Source organism: Neopelma chrysocephalum, unplaced genomic scaffold (genome assembly GCF_003984885.1).
Source record: "Neopelma chrysocephalum unplaced genomic scaffold, ASM398488v2 Primary Assembly neopelma1_80, whole genome shotgun sequence".
Taxonomy (NCBI): Eukaryota; Metazoa; Chordata; class Aves; order Passeriformes; family Pipridae; genus Neopelma; species Neopelma chrysocephalum.
The window spans coordinates 1,767,180-1,780,916 of record NW_020897741.1 but is presented as its reverse complement, the minus strand read 5'-3'; the positions used below and the strand labels follow the sequence as shown (position 1 = coordinate 1,780,916).

The window sequence follows — 13,737 nt, the reverse complement described above, 5'->3', positions numbered from 1 at the left end:
AGGGTTGGACTTGATGATCTCAGAGGTCTTTTCCAACCCAGCTGATTCTATGAATTCATGAATTCATTAACTTCAGAGGTCAGAAACATCGAGTTTTGCTAAACAGAACTTTATCACTGAAAGCTTGGTTAGCAGCTACAATGAACTTGGTAAAATAAACCTTTCACAATTCACATTAAACTGTTTGCAACTGTTCACTTACTGTTCCACTGTCAATATGATTCAATGATCTCCCTCCATGCACACATGTGCCTACCGAACTGCTCTCTCTGCTCTGGCTAGTTCCTGAAGAGAAGCTGTGGCTGTGCCATCCCTGGGAGTGTTTCAAGGCCAGGTTGGATAAGGTTCTGAACAACCGGGTCTAGTGAAAGGTGTTCCTGCTCATGGGAGTGAGGTTGGGAACTAGATGGTCTTTAAAGACCCTTCCAACCCAAACCATCCTATGATTCTACTTTTGGTTTTCCGAGGTTGTTTTTGGGGCTCCTCATGCCTCTTCTAGCAGTCCTCTCTCCACCTCTGCTTTTTTTTCTTTTTCCCCACATGCTGGAGTTGGAGTCAAAATCCTTGTTCAGTTTGTACAAGCTTGTAAAATATTTTAGCTGTGATTAATTTAGTCTCAACTTTCCAAAGGGATAAGAGCCTGTAATATATGAGGATATATCAGGCTGCCACCCTTTTTAATTATTTCTCTTCTTAACACCTTTTGAGTTCCTTCTTCCAGATGAGTTTAAAATTTTGCGGGGTGGGGCAAAAAACATATAAAGTGCACAAGTCACAGTTAGGCTTTGTAGTCTAAGGGGGAAGCTGTGATGCTGGCTGGGCTCTCCCTGGCAGCCTGGCAGGAGACACTCATCCCTACTGCTCTTCTGAGCTGCAAATGCTCGTGGCTGTGGAAGGAGGGGATGAAGTAAGAGCTGATCTGGGAGTTGGCAATATTTGTCTCAGGTCTGAAGTTACATCTTGAGAGGCCTCACTGCAAGCTCAGGGCTCGTGGTGCACAAAGGAGAGGTTGAGGGGGGAGCCCTAAATTTTGGGGTCCTAATGCCTTTACTGCCATCTTCAGTGGGAAAGTGGCTTAATGAAGATCTAATGTGATTTAAGAAACTGTGATGATTAAAAAATGGGATGAACAATACAAGAGAAGTGTGGGATAAATAAACAGTGTAGGAAAAAATAAATTGGAACCTTGCATAAAACATGAAGAAGTTAGGGGTGACGTTTTCAGACTTGCTGTAGTGTTGATGATGGCCACGGGGATTTTTGTGCTTGAGTGCTGCACTTGTTTTACTCTGTTTACCTCTTCTCCAGCTGAATTTCCTAAAGAGAGAGATTTCCTGAGCCCTGCCTGTGTAACTCTTCCCTCTCCAGACGATGCTCCTATTTCCGGCAAAACATCATACCTACATAGAAAAATCACTCTAGATGAAAAGGAAAATGTATTTATCAGGCATTTCTCTATTTCAGCAGAGAGAAAGTATCTGTTCCTTTCAAGTCTTCTGACTGGAAGCCATGCCAAGAGGTGATTAATGTAAGAAGCTGGATGTTGTATCATCTCTTGCTTTTAGTTCAGTTTTGAGCTCCAGCTATAGAACACACGTGGTGGGAAGCAGACGATCCCATTACCCTGATCCTCCTTCACTCTATTGGTGAAAACCTTTTTTTCCCGGTAGGTATTGTAAAAATCAATATTCCAGTTGCTAGGAAGGAAGGAGCACTATGCAGGTTGATACCCAGGGATCTGCAGTCTGTTAGGTGTGAGATTACTTTCTCTCTGCAGTGGTTACAGTCTTGGTCTTACTGCCTACAAATTTTGGGTTTATATACATAAGACAGATGCTTTTATGTTTTATGGTAAGTTTCAAAGGAGCAGAATTGATCAAGACTGCTATCATGAATAGTAAATGTTCAATCCCATAAAAATTGCTTGTATAAGTAAATAGTGTTCCAGAAAGTGACAGTTCTAATGCCTTACATTGAATTTTATTCATTCTTTTACCTCTGTAAATGTAATTTCTTCAGTAGTTTTTGAGGCTTGGAAACTGATAACCTTCAGGCTACCCTGTACCTTAGAAACCTCTCTACCTCAGAATAGCATAAGCAGTGACCAGTGAAGCTGAAAGGGAAGAAGATAGTGATTAAAAACTTAATATAAATGTGTGGAAAATGGGAAGTATCTTGAGTTTCAGAAGACACTGAGGTTCAAGAATAAGAAATTCTAACACTCATACAGCCCTGAATTCCGGCAGGGCAGCAATAATTACAGGCATAGCAATACTAACCTCAAAAATCTCTTTCCTTACCAGTCCCCCTTTTTGATGCCAGCTCGGGTGTTGGGCTGCAGGACCAAGGTGCATTGGCTGTCAGCACTGCGGGTCCTGCAAGAGGGATGGTGAATCGATATGCAAAGCATGTTTTTAACTGCTTGGAACCCAGGAAGGCGCTGTACCTGACCACAGCCTATTTCAAGGTCTGTCGGCTTTGAGGATTCAGCGAGCTGGCAGTGTCTTTTTTTTGAACATGCCCGTGAAAATAATTGTGAATGATTAATTTTAATTACTGCTGGCTGAGGGCAGATCCTTGGCTATGTGGATGGGTTTTATTATGCTGTGTTGAAGAATTGTCTGAGCTGAGAAACTCTCAAACTTCTGTATGAAAGGTGTGCTCAGGAAAGAGCATGTCTGCAGGAGGCTCTCTTACCATTACTCAGAATCACTTAGTGGTGGTGTAGCAGGTGTAGCAGCTGCCCATGGTGTGCATGTGTGTTAGTGCAGAAAGCACTTGAAACTGGGAGGGAGGAACAGCTGGAGGTGAAGATGATGATGGCTGCTCCTGTTGCCTTACAGTCAGTCTCTTTCCCACTTGTTCTTCTAAACTGTACATGAGCAGAGAGGATGAGTACACCAACCTGAAAGGACTCTCTTCCTATTATAGTTTTAAAATGTGTTCCTTCTACCGTGTTGTGCCGTGGTATTTTAGGTTCTGTCAGTGTTTAGAGTAGTTGTCCTCCAAAATAATCATGGTGGAGTTGCTCAATGCATCTCCTGTAAAACCTAATCAGGGAGCAGTGGGCTCTTTTCTCTGTTTCAGATGTATAACTGAGACAAGGACTGATCAGCTGCTGCTTTACTGAAATCTCTGTCATTTGTGTGGTATCCCAAAGGCTGTTGCGGAAGGAATAAGTTTGAAACTCCTCTCACTGTAGCAGCTAGTTTCCTAGTCACTGAAACATCTTTCGGGCATTATTCAAAGCATCTTCACTTTCGTTTAGGAAGATTTGTTTATTTCTAAGGTTGGAGTATGCATTTAGATACCCAAGATCAAGAGGAGGTCTATCAGGTGAGCTGCTGGCCTCAAACTCTGAAATCTATAGTTGAAATCATGTTCTCAACTTTACTCCCGGCTTTCCCACTAGCTTGCTTTTTTGACCTTGATCAAATAATTTGACCTTTTTTCTTACATTTTTGCTTTTCTATTAAAAAGCATACATCTGCTGGGCAGAGGCTGAATTTGTTTGTTTATTCATTTTCTTTTTATATTCTTGTACAATATGCAGAGGAAAAACTTTCAGTCAGGAGTGTGTAGATGAGAATCAAAATTGCATGCAAAAATATCTTCCAGTCATTAAAAAAACCAAAAGCATCCCTAATTTAGAAATGTCTCCTCATGGAAATAGTTATTCTCAGCCAATGAAATTCAGTTTAGTATTACTAGACTTTGAACTGTGAGAGTGTGCAGATCAGCAGCACTGATTTATGTCCCTACAGAGTTCTAAGAAATATTTCTAATCCAAGAATGGTTTTCAGAAGAGTTTCCATAGAAGGATTGCTGCTTCTGATTTGAGTGGAGCTCTGTAGACAGCTGAACTTCAAGCCCTGAGCTGTTTATATATTCCTTAAAATTTTACAATTTTATTATACTTAAATATTTATACAGGAGTTCTAAATGTGATATGACCTTGGTCTTATAGATGGAGATGAGCACTACATTCCCCTAGGAAATTGTGTGATGGTGTTGAGAGTGGAGCCCAGACCACCTAAAACTCTCACCAGTATTTGGACCATAAGTAATGCCGCCTTCATTGCCTGGAGGGGCGGGGGTGTGACTAAGTTGTCGTTGTATCACACAGATTTTCCTGCTTGAACTGATCATGGTCCTGTTCACAGCAGCAAATTGAGTGCCAGAAGTTGGCAGACTGGACAACACCTGAGTCTTGTACCAGCCTGTGGAAAGGATTGGAAGATGCCAGCTTTTTGATGGTTGGCAAGGTGGGCTTGTTTTATCCTCTTCCTTTAGTTCTGTTTTCTGTTAAGAGCTAAGATACAATGATCATGGCAGTCTGCCATTGTATTGTCTATACAATTTCCTTTTGCCAGGATAATCATCATCTGGACCCTCTTTTAATTAAATTAGCTCAAACAATGAACCGTATGAAAACTGCATTGGGATTTCAGTGCAACTGCTGCGTTCTTTTGGGTTGACTCGTAGAGAGTTGTGTTTGGTTTGGAGACTGATGGGGAGGGGAGTTGCTGGGCTTGCAGGGAGGGAGGCATTTCTTCATACTTCAATTTTCCTGGACTGAAGTCTTTAAATTGGCAATTTGAACAGGAATATGCTTTTTAATAGGCTACCACTGTTTATACTGTTTCTCAGCGGAAAGATACCTTGGAAAAAAGTGCTTTCATCTGAAGATTTTTCCTGTATTTCTAGTTGTTAAATGAATAAATGAAGTTGGTTGTTACTGCCAGTTGCTCAGATCATTACTAGTCGGTGGGAAAACTGCTGTTAATTAGTGACTTCTTTTTGGTAATTTTTATTTTTTCTTAGTTCTTGCATGGTTTTGTTGTGGAGTTTCATTTTCATAGATCAGTATGGTGTTTGTCTTTTCTCTCTGCCACTAACTACCTCTCTATCCTCACATTTTGTGCAGCACCCAGCACTTTTTACTTATTTCATACTGTTTTGCCTTTCCTTCCTTTTTCCTTTCTATACAGTTAAAACAAGGATCGACATACCTGCTTAGAACATGTAAGATAAAACAGGGAGCAAATGGCAGAAGAGGGAAGAGTGACACATACTGTCAAAGTATGAAATTCATTTTTGCCTTTCTTTTGGCCTTTCTGACATAACATGACTTGTTGAACAACCTGTGGTTATGCAAGCATCTTTGTTTTTCTAGCCTTCTGTATGGACTAAAAGTTAAGTAAATGGTCTTTCCTAAAACATATGGAAAAGGTGTATTGTGGTCTTATCAGCCACACTTGTACAAGGGGAGTATTTGTTCCTGCACAGACCAAGCAGTGTTGCAGGTATCAGGAACCCCTTCCAAGTCATCAAGATATGTGCAGACAAAATTTTCCAGTAATCTGCATGCTTATTTGTCAGGAATGATGCAGAAGATGTGGAAGGATCTTTCCTTGTGAGTGGACTGTGCTGGAGCCCCAGCTGCTGTTTTGCTTCTGTCCATGTGCATTTTGGTGTGTAAAACATAGAACATAGAGGCAGTAGGATTTATCCTTGCTGAAGGATTTTGCAGAAGAGTGGATTCCATTTTCTCTATAGCTCTGTCTTGGTAGCGGCGTCAGTTACTCACACTTCACTCAGATATCAAAAAACAGCAATGTATTTTCAGCACAGAAACCAGAAGTCAGAGGATGACTCCAAATCATCCTTGCACATCCCAAGCAAGGATAGAAGTGTTTTAAAAAAAATGTGTCAGCAAAGTACGGTGATTTCCATCCAAAAATGCTACTGTACATACCTCTCAGGTGACAACTTGTTCTCTGTCATCTTGACAGCACCTCTTGATTCTACATGATTGTCTCCAGGAAGTCATTCATGGAAAGGAGAAAGTACAAGGGAGTCAGGGAATGCAGCTTAGATGTGAACAGCACACCTTTATTTAGTGCTAGGTGCATGGCAGTGCCAGGGTTGTGCACTGGAGATGGTGTTGCAAGGATATGGAGAGGACAGCTCGAGTCTAAAACACGACATTTGAGGGTAGTGGTGAAGACTTTTTCAGGCTGCTGTGTCATTGCTTCACTCCCAAGCTGTGGGCTGTGTGTCACACACTGAGCAGGTGCCCAGTGCTGAACAGCAAGAAGGGCAGTGTCACCGTGCTGCCGTCCTGCTGGATCCCAACCATGTGAGTCAGCTGGTCGGGCCTTCCCAGACCTGCCAGTCGCCCTCTTGGTCTTCCTGAACTGTCTCCAAAGTGGCACTTGGATTAACAAATAGTCACGTGTTTCTTGCAGGAAACCTTGAGTGACCCTCAGGAGATGATTACGATTTATTCTTTTTTTAAAGGCTGTTTTGATTAAACGGCCTGCCCTGCCACACAGGGCAGCTACGTCCTTGCTTTTGTTTGCAGAATAATAGCTGGGGATTTGTGTCTGCATGAACATGCATCAGTGTCTGCTGCTGCTTTCTGCAATGCCAGCACTAACTGTAGTGAGAAGAAGCTGGGAAAAAACCCCAACAATCCCCTAAAAATCACAGAAGAAATAAAGAATCCATATTATGTTTTTAATGTCTCATGATTTTTTTTCTATAAGGGGATGATTTCTGATTTTTTTGTTGTCTTTTGCTACTTTGAATTACTCATCACTTCCCTTTTACTGAAGGATTTTGCAAACTGCTAGGTTCAATTAGTACCCCAGCTTCATATTAATAGGAAAATTATGCAGTTTTTGTACAGTTCCCTTCAATCTTTTTCTTCTGCTGTTTTCTTTTAATTAATCTGCAACAGAGTCCAACTACTTCAGGTGATTTGGCATTTGTCAGGTCAAGTGAAGGTACTTTGCAAAAGGCACTTTAGCAACATCTGAGTGAGCTTCTTTGCTAATTGGGTTGCAACACGTGTTATTGCTCACTTTAACTTAACAGAATCATTTTAATCTGATTATTTTAGACTTAGAATTTGTGACATTCAACCTTTTCTCCAAGAAATAAATATTATTTAATTATCAGAGACTCACAGAACCACTGAGGTTGGCAGGCACCTCGTATCCAGTCCAACCTGAGGCTGCCCTCAGTCTCTGCATGGCCTGATGCTTGGATCATAGAGTGGCTGAGAAAATCCGGAATTTGTTGATTTTACTGGGAGAGTACTACTCAAGGTTAAAAACAACTACACTCCTTTGTTATTTAGTATGTTTAAATTCTGTTTTACACACATACTCTCCTGCATCCTTAATGGAAATGTATGTGTGCTCCCCGACCTAGGACACAATTTAGTCATTCTCCTTTATGCCTGTAACTGTAGAGCATCTTGGTTTTCATGGAGTTATGTATTTTCTTTCCCATCTCAGATTCCGTTTTCTACCCAGAAGAGATTTACATTTCCTACCTGTGAGCTCTGCTGCTGCATCAAGTTGGAAAACAAGATGCTAAAGGCGTTTTGTTGGTATTTACTGATTATGTTGATGTTGCAGTCACAGAGGGAATTGCAGTGTCATGCAAATACACCCAGTCCAGCTTGGTATCTTCAAATAAACCAAACCAGCTTGTTCACAAGCTTGTATCACTCTACCCACAGTTTTATGGGGTTCATAATAGGCTGGTGTACCCTGCTGCTGCCTCAGCTGATTTATGATGCTTGTATTTGCCTTGCAACCATATGACCATGTTGTAGAATCATTAAGGTTTGAAAAGTCCAACCATTAACCTAACGCTACCAGGTTCACCACTAAACCGTGTCCCTAAGTGCCACATCTAGATGTTTATTAAACACTTCCAGGGATGGTGATTTCTTCACTTCCCTGGGCAGCCTGTTCCAGTGCTTGACCACCCTTTCAGTGAAGAATTTTTTCTTAATATTCAATCTAAACCTCTCCTAGTGCAACTTGCAGCTGTTTCTTCTTGTTCTATCACTTGTCCTTTACTCCTGCATGATATTGTAGGTGGGTTGTTTTATTTATTCTTTTTCATAGGAAAAAGCCCTTTTTTCTTAACATTTTGCACTTCAAAAGAAACTTACTCTTTGGTCAGACAGGAGTCAGGTTAAGTACCAACCTGGTTCACTGGGGAGCACAGCTGTTTCTGGCAATGATCTCATCATTTCCCTGATGCAAGGATCTTTGTGAAGAAATTACTTGTCTTTCAAGAGAGCACTGTCCTGTATTTTAACTTATCTCACGTCAAAAGCACTTGTGCCTGTGGGGCAGGCTGGGGAGCGCATAGCCGCTTTTTTGAATCATAACCACAGTTAATGTAGTATTGTCATGCAAAGGAAATGAGAAAAATAGATAATCATGTTGGAATTATTCAGGAATTTAACTCCAGGGGGATGCTGACTTACGGGATAGGTGGTGTTTGGTTTTCTACATTCAGTGCAAGAATGTGGTTTTAGCAGCCCAAAAACCCCGTGCCTGGGAGATGGTTTCTGTGTGTCTTTTTAAGGAAGCAGCGATGCAAAGTGCCATGAGAACCAGCTTTTGTCCCTGATAAGCAGTTAATGTTTCTTAAAAACTGCTGAGTGTGCAGGATTTGGCAACCTCACAGAGTGTGGCGGCGTTGGAGTGAGCTGGGCTCTCTTGATGTTGTGCGATACACTCCCGGCGTGCCAGCCTGCGAGGGCTCACAGCCCTTGTTCTAATTAACGCTGCTGTCGTACTCAAACCTACAGCACCACTTCATTTTTGTCTCCTGCAAACATCCCAACTCCTGTGCCGTGAATTGTTTTGACAGTTGGCTTTCCATTAGCAGTGGGGGGAGAACAGCGAAGAGCCCCCGTCTAGACCTACTTGCAGAACTATTACGGCGAGAAGAATAATCTTACAGGAGAAGTTCCTCTTTCCGGGACCTATTTGTACATTCTGACTCCTCTCCGTATAATAGGATTACACATTTCTTATCGCAGCCACAAACTGGATGTGTGCCAGCCATAAACTGTGCACAGTGTAACAATATGATTGCAGGCAATCTTCCCCCTCGTCCCCTTCTCTCCTTTTCCTCTTTATTCGTTCTTATTCTGGGTTAACAGGGAAAAAAAGTCATATTAGACAGTGTAGGATGAATCATAAAGCATCACTTAAAACACTCCTATAGCCTGGTATATAGAAGCAAACCCACTTGACCAATGGAAACTAATTACAGACAAGAAGTGTGCCTTAGGAGGAAAAGATATTGATGTTTGAAGTGTTTCCTGAATGCATACATTTGAATCTGGGGAGAGAATTAAGATTCTGTTGCTTTGAGGGAATCTTCATCTATTCATATGGTAAACGTAGGAGTGACAGCTATAGCTGAATGACTGTGGACAGGCACTCATTGCATTGCATTACTGTTTTCTTTAGCATGTGGGTTTGGTTTACGTAGTACTGTGGCAGTAATTCTGTCTCCTCTGAAGTGTACTGGACTGCAATATACTGAACAGATAAAATATGTTTGGCCTGAGGTAGCTTAAAGCTAAATAAATGCTGGAGGGGGAGATCTAAGCACATGGTGACTACCTTTAAATAGAATTTAACAAAAAAAAAAAAAAGTGGTCAAGGGGAGAAGCCTACCCTCCTAAAAAAATTTTAAAAATCATAATATACATAATTAAAAGTGGAAGTTGTTTATGGTTCCTACTGTTAAATGCTGCTGTAGCCATCTGCAGGGAAATATGCATTCCTGGAGTCTGGCCAGACTTCAACATCGTTCTGTGAGGAGAAGACGGCCCAGATTGCCCTTCCTCACGTCCGTACCAAGCACATTTGCTACAGCTATTTTGGGATTTTTAAACCTTGGTGTGGGAAAGTAGGATGAGCTGTAGCAGTTATTTCAAAGGTAGAGCCTCTGTTGAAACTGGGGTGAACTACAAACGAATGTAGCAATGTATCATTTGGGATCTGCTCTGCATCTCAAGGCTGCAAAACAAAAATGTCTGTCACTTGCTAAACTCCATTTCTGAAATATGTTCTTGCAAGAGGTGAGAGGGTCATGATTCTCTTTCTGTTTGGACTAGCTTGCAAATTTGGGCAGACGAATAGTTTTAAATAGTTTTGTACCTTAGTCCCAGTTTTGGAAGGACACGGCTTTGAAGATATTTGCTGGGTTATGTCAGCTACAAGGTCTTGTGTTTGTCCTGGATTCCTCTTTTAATGCATCTTTTCCTCCTTGAAACAAAGATGAACTTAAGAAACAAGTGTGTAAGAGTGCCAGTTGGGGCTGTACTGGTAGGGATGCTAACCTGAAGGCAGCTTTGAATGGGAGGAACACTGGGGGTTTCTCTCCCCTTGCTCGTGCCAGTCAGGGTGGAAGTAGTTTGTGCTAGATAATTGCACCTGATGTGTTACTGAAAAAAGCCTGTTCACTGAGTTGGTAGAAAAGGAGCGTTTTTAACTGAATTTTGCTGGCCATTTGCAGGAGGCTCAAGAACTTTTAATCAGAGTAGAAATTCCTTGCTAAGTGCATCATGCAAAAAGGGGTTCTGCTCAAGTTGGGTGAGAAAAATCCAAGTCAAAGCTATAATAACTAAGGGCACCAAGTGCTTCTCAAGCAAGCGTAGGTGGCATCTTGGCTGGGACGGCTGCTGCTGTGTTCTTGGCCCACAGACTTTTATTAACTCAGTTACAGAAAAAAATTGTCAAATGGAATTGTATTAGTCATGGTTCTGAGAAGGGATTTTGGGAAGGGTGGGGGGAAGGGTTAACCTTCTCTCTGGGTGGAGTTTTTAAGATTTCCAAGTCCCCTTCTACCACCCTGAACCTTAACTATGTTGTGTCTTTGAGCTGTTTGAAGTTTTTTTGGAGGTTGTTGAGGTTCTAGTCACACATCCATAAGGTTTCTCTAAATGTTAACGTGCAAGGCTTCAATTGTGCTGTTGGATTCTGCACACTAACTATGGTTATTTCAGTAATTGATTTGAAAGGTATAGATGTGAGATTGATTGATGTATTTATTTAGTCTGTAAATTGTATGTAAAAATTGGCAAAAGTTATGTGTTTATTTCAGTATTCAAACACTGTTTCATTCATTTATTTTAAAAACATGGGAAATAAGTGTTTAGAAAAACCCCACCACCACCAAAAGACAGTTATTGTGAAGCTATATTGAGAATTTAATGTACGAGTTAGGAAATTAAAAGTTCCTGCAATAAATGCGACTCACTCATATTAAAGGTATACTGCAACATAAATTTCCCAGCCTCTACAACAACACTGATTTCTCAATATGTGCAAGATGGTTGACATAGAGTGGTTATAAGAATTACAGCCTTGTTTTTCCTAACTAGTTCATTTAAATTCTCAACCGTAATGTTCTGTTAGCCTTCCATTTTCTTGCTAATCTGCTTTAGGAAAATAAACGAAGTACAAACCTTAAGTATCTTGCAACTCAAAGTGATATATACCTGGAGGGAGAGAGATAACGTTAGATTGCAGTAATTTTTTGTGGCTTCTTTGGTGTTGAATCCTTGACCACTGATGTTGATGTTAACACTCCTTGTCTTCATGGAAATTGCCAATGAACCTATTGGTTCTTCCCAAGACTGGGAAAATGGGACAGAAAATAGTTTTTCATTTGGAGAGTGTGTGAAGCATTTTTTTTATCCAACATGGGTGAGCTCAGCCTTTGGGGATGTGAGGAAATGGATAGGAGAACCCATCTGTGGGGAGCAACATGGAACCATTGCATCTCTTCAGAGGTAGGATCCATGGAGTGGACTAGCCACCCAGCCTTTAAGGTTCTTTTTAGGTCTGTGTCCTCATTGTAGATACGTCCCTGTCTTGCAGACTGATTACATGCTGAGATCACTGTTCTTGTACAATACTCTCAGCTATGATGTGGCATTTTCACGGTGCATTGTTCACTCACAGCAGAACATTGCAACTTCTCAGGGCTCTTTCCCTGCTTTCCAAAGCTACAGTATATCACGCTTCTCTGAATACCATTGCAGGAAACTTGGTCCATCTTTGCTGGGCTCCTATCAGCAGTCAACATTTGCTTCGGTGCACTGTACAATTTCGCACTTGCATAAGAAACTAGCACACAGAACTGATGAGGTTTAGAGTCACTTCTGAATGTGGGTCACCTTTGGTGTGGCATCAAGCTGTATGTGGTTCTGGGAGAGCTGAGAGCCAAGAAGAAGAAAGTTTCAGAAGTACCTTCTACGAAGTAGTTGGAGGTCCCTGGGAGATGGAAAACTGATTTTGTAAAATAAATCTCTGTCATATTTCATATGCAATGCAATACTAGTCCCTTTTTGAAATCTCTTGTGGTTAAACACTTCTATCATGTCCTTACCACCTGCTGCAAATCCAACATGAAAACAAAAATAACCAAATCTTAAGTTGTAGCAGCTGAACCTGTTTCAAATAAATTGTAAAAGCTATTGTTTACGATAAGTGTTATCTGATTGCTGGCAGAACCTGTGTTTATTGCTTTTTCCATTGTACAGAGAGATTTGTAAGTAGACAGAAGTCTATAATTATACTTAGTGGGATTGGAGAGCATATAAAGCGTAAAATGAAATTGCTTGGTTTTAATCTGAAGTAGCATCACATCAAATTTTCCATTTTTTTCCATATCTTGGAACAAATATTTTTCTCATTCTTTGAATAACATTGGAGGACATTTAGGGACTATCACGAAGATACTTTGTGCAGACTGTTTTCATGTACTTGATGTTTTGAAATGTTAGCACTAAAAGTCAAACACCGGGTGCTTATTGTGCTGGTGGTCATGAAGAAGAGCTATAAAGTGCAGTCTGACAAGTGTCAATGACTATCTGGAGTGAATCTTTCATTTCAGAACAGTAATTGGGTCTTTTTTCCTCTCTGATTAAAAAAACAACAAACAACAAGCCAAGTGCAAATGGATCATACAGTTAATTTTTTTCTATGTTCTGGCAGTCCTCTTTAGAGCTCATTCCTCTTTTTTTATTTCCCACATGAGGAATGAAGAACAGAAAAACCCAAATTATGTATAAAATCCCAAGTTGCAGCTGTGAAGTCTCAGCTCAGATATATTCAGCTGTATATTTTTGGGTGCAGTTGGCTTCGTGTCTTTATTATTTATTTACACTTTATATTATATTAACTTTTTTTTGTAAGGATAGAAGAATATGTATATAATACTTACATCTTTTGATTTTGTCAAATAATGTCACACTTTATGCTTTCAGAGCAGTCAACAGCCCAATCCTCCTGGCAGTCCCAACAATCAAGATCAGGCAAGTGTGATCCACCACGTGCAGGGTTTACTTTGATAATAGGTGAGCCTCACTGCTGTCCTGTTCTCATTTTGTGTACTGGTGCTGCTGGCCAAGGCTGGCAGTTGTGACGTTTCTGCTGGCTGCCTCAGTCATAGAGTCATGAAACGGTTTGGATTGAAAGGAACCTTAAAGATCATCTAGTTCCAACCCCCTGCCATGGCCAGGAACACCTTCCTGTCCATACCATCTAGACCCAAGGAAGTGGTAAATCCTTATGAATTTGAGATGTTGACTCAGTGAGAGGTGCCCACTGTTGTCCAGGAGAGATGGTTTTAGGTGTGGGTAAGACCTGGATGTTACAATCCCTGTAATACAAGGAATGAGGTTACTCACCAAAAGGGAGTTGATCTGTGTTTTTCATCTGTTAAGGCCACATCTGTACTGGGGAGATTAGGATACACCTGTTTGACTAGACAGGAGCTAACCTTGGCAGGGCTGTGTGCTGGACAGCCATGAGAGCAACACCTTTACCCTCTGCAAAGGCAGGGGAGGGAAGGGGAGGATCCCTTTTGAAAAGAACATTTTGGGAACACACCGAAAGC

The 13,737-nt window shown here is 41.1% G+C and overlaps 1 protein-coding gene across 4 annotated transcripts in view; it reads left to right on the top strand.

Annotated features, from left to right (window-relative positions):
* KLHL29 (kelch like family member 29) overlaps positions 1 to 13,737 on the top strand; it is a 395,224-nt gene that overhangs the window by 83,239 nt on the left and 298,248 nt on the right. The window contains exon 3 of one of the 4 annotated variants that reach the window (XM_027690064.1): positions 13,106 to 13,195. The exons of the other annotated variants lie outside the window; for them this stretch is intronic. The gene's annotated coding sequence lies outside the window, so the exon portion shown is untranslated. The remainder of the gene's footprint in view (positions 1 to 13,105; positions 13,196 to 13,737) is intronic. 4 annotated transcript variants of the gene reach the window in all.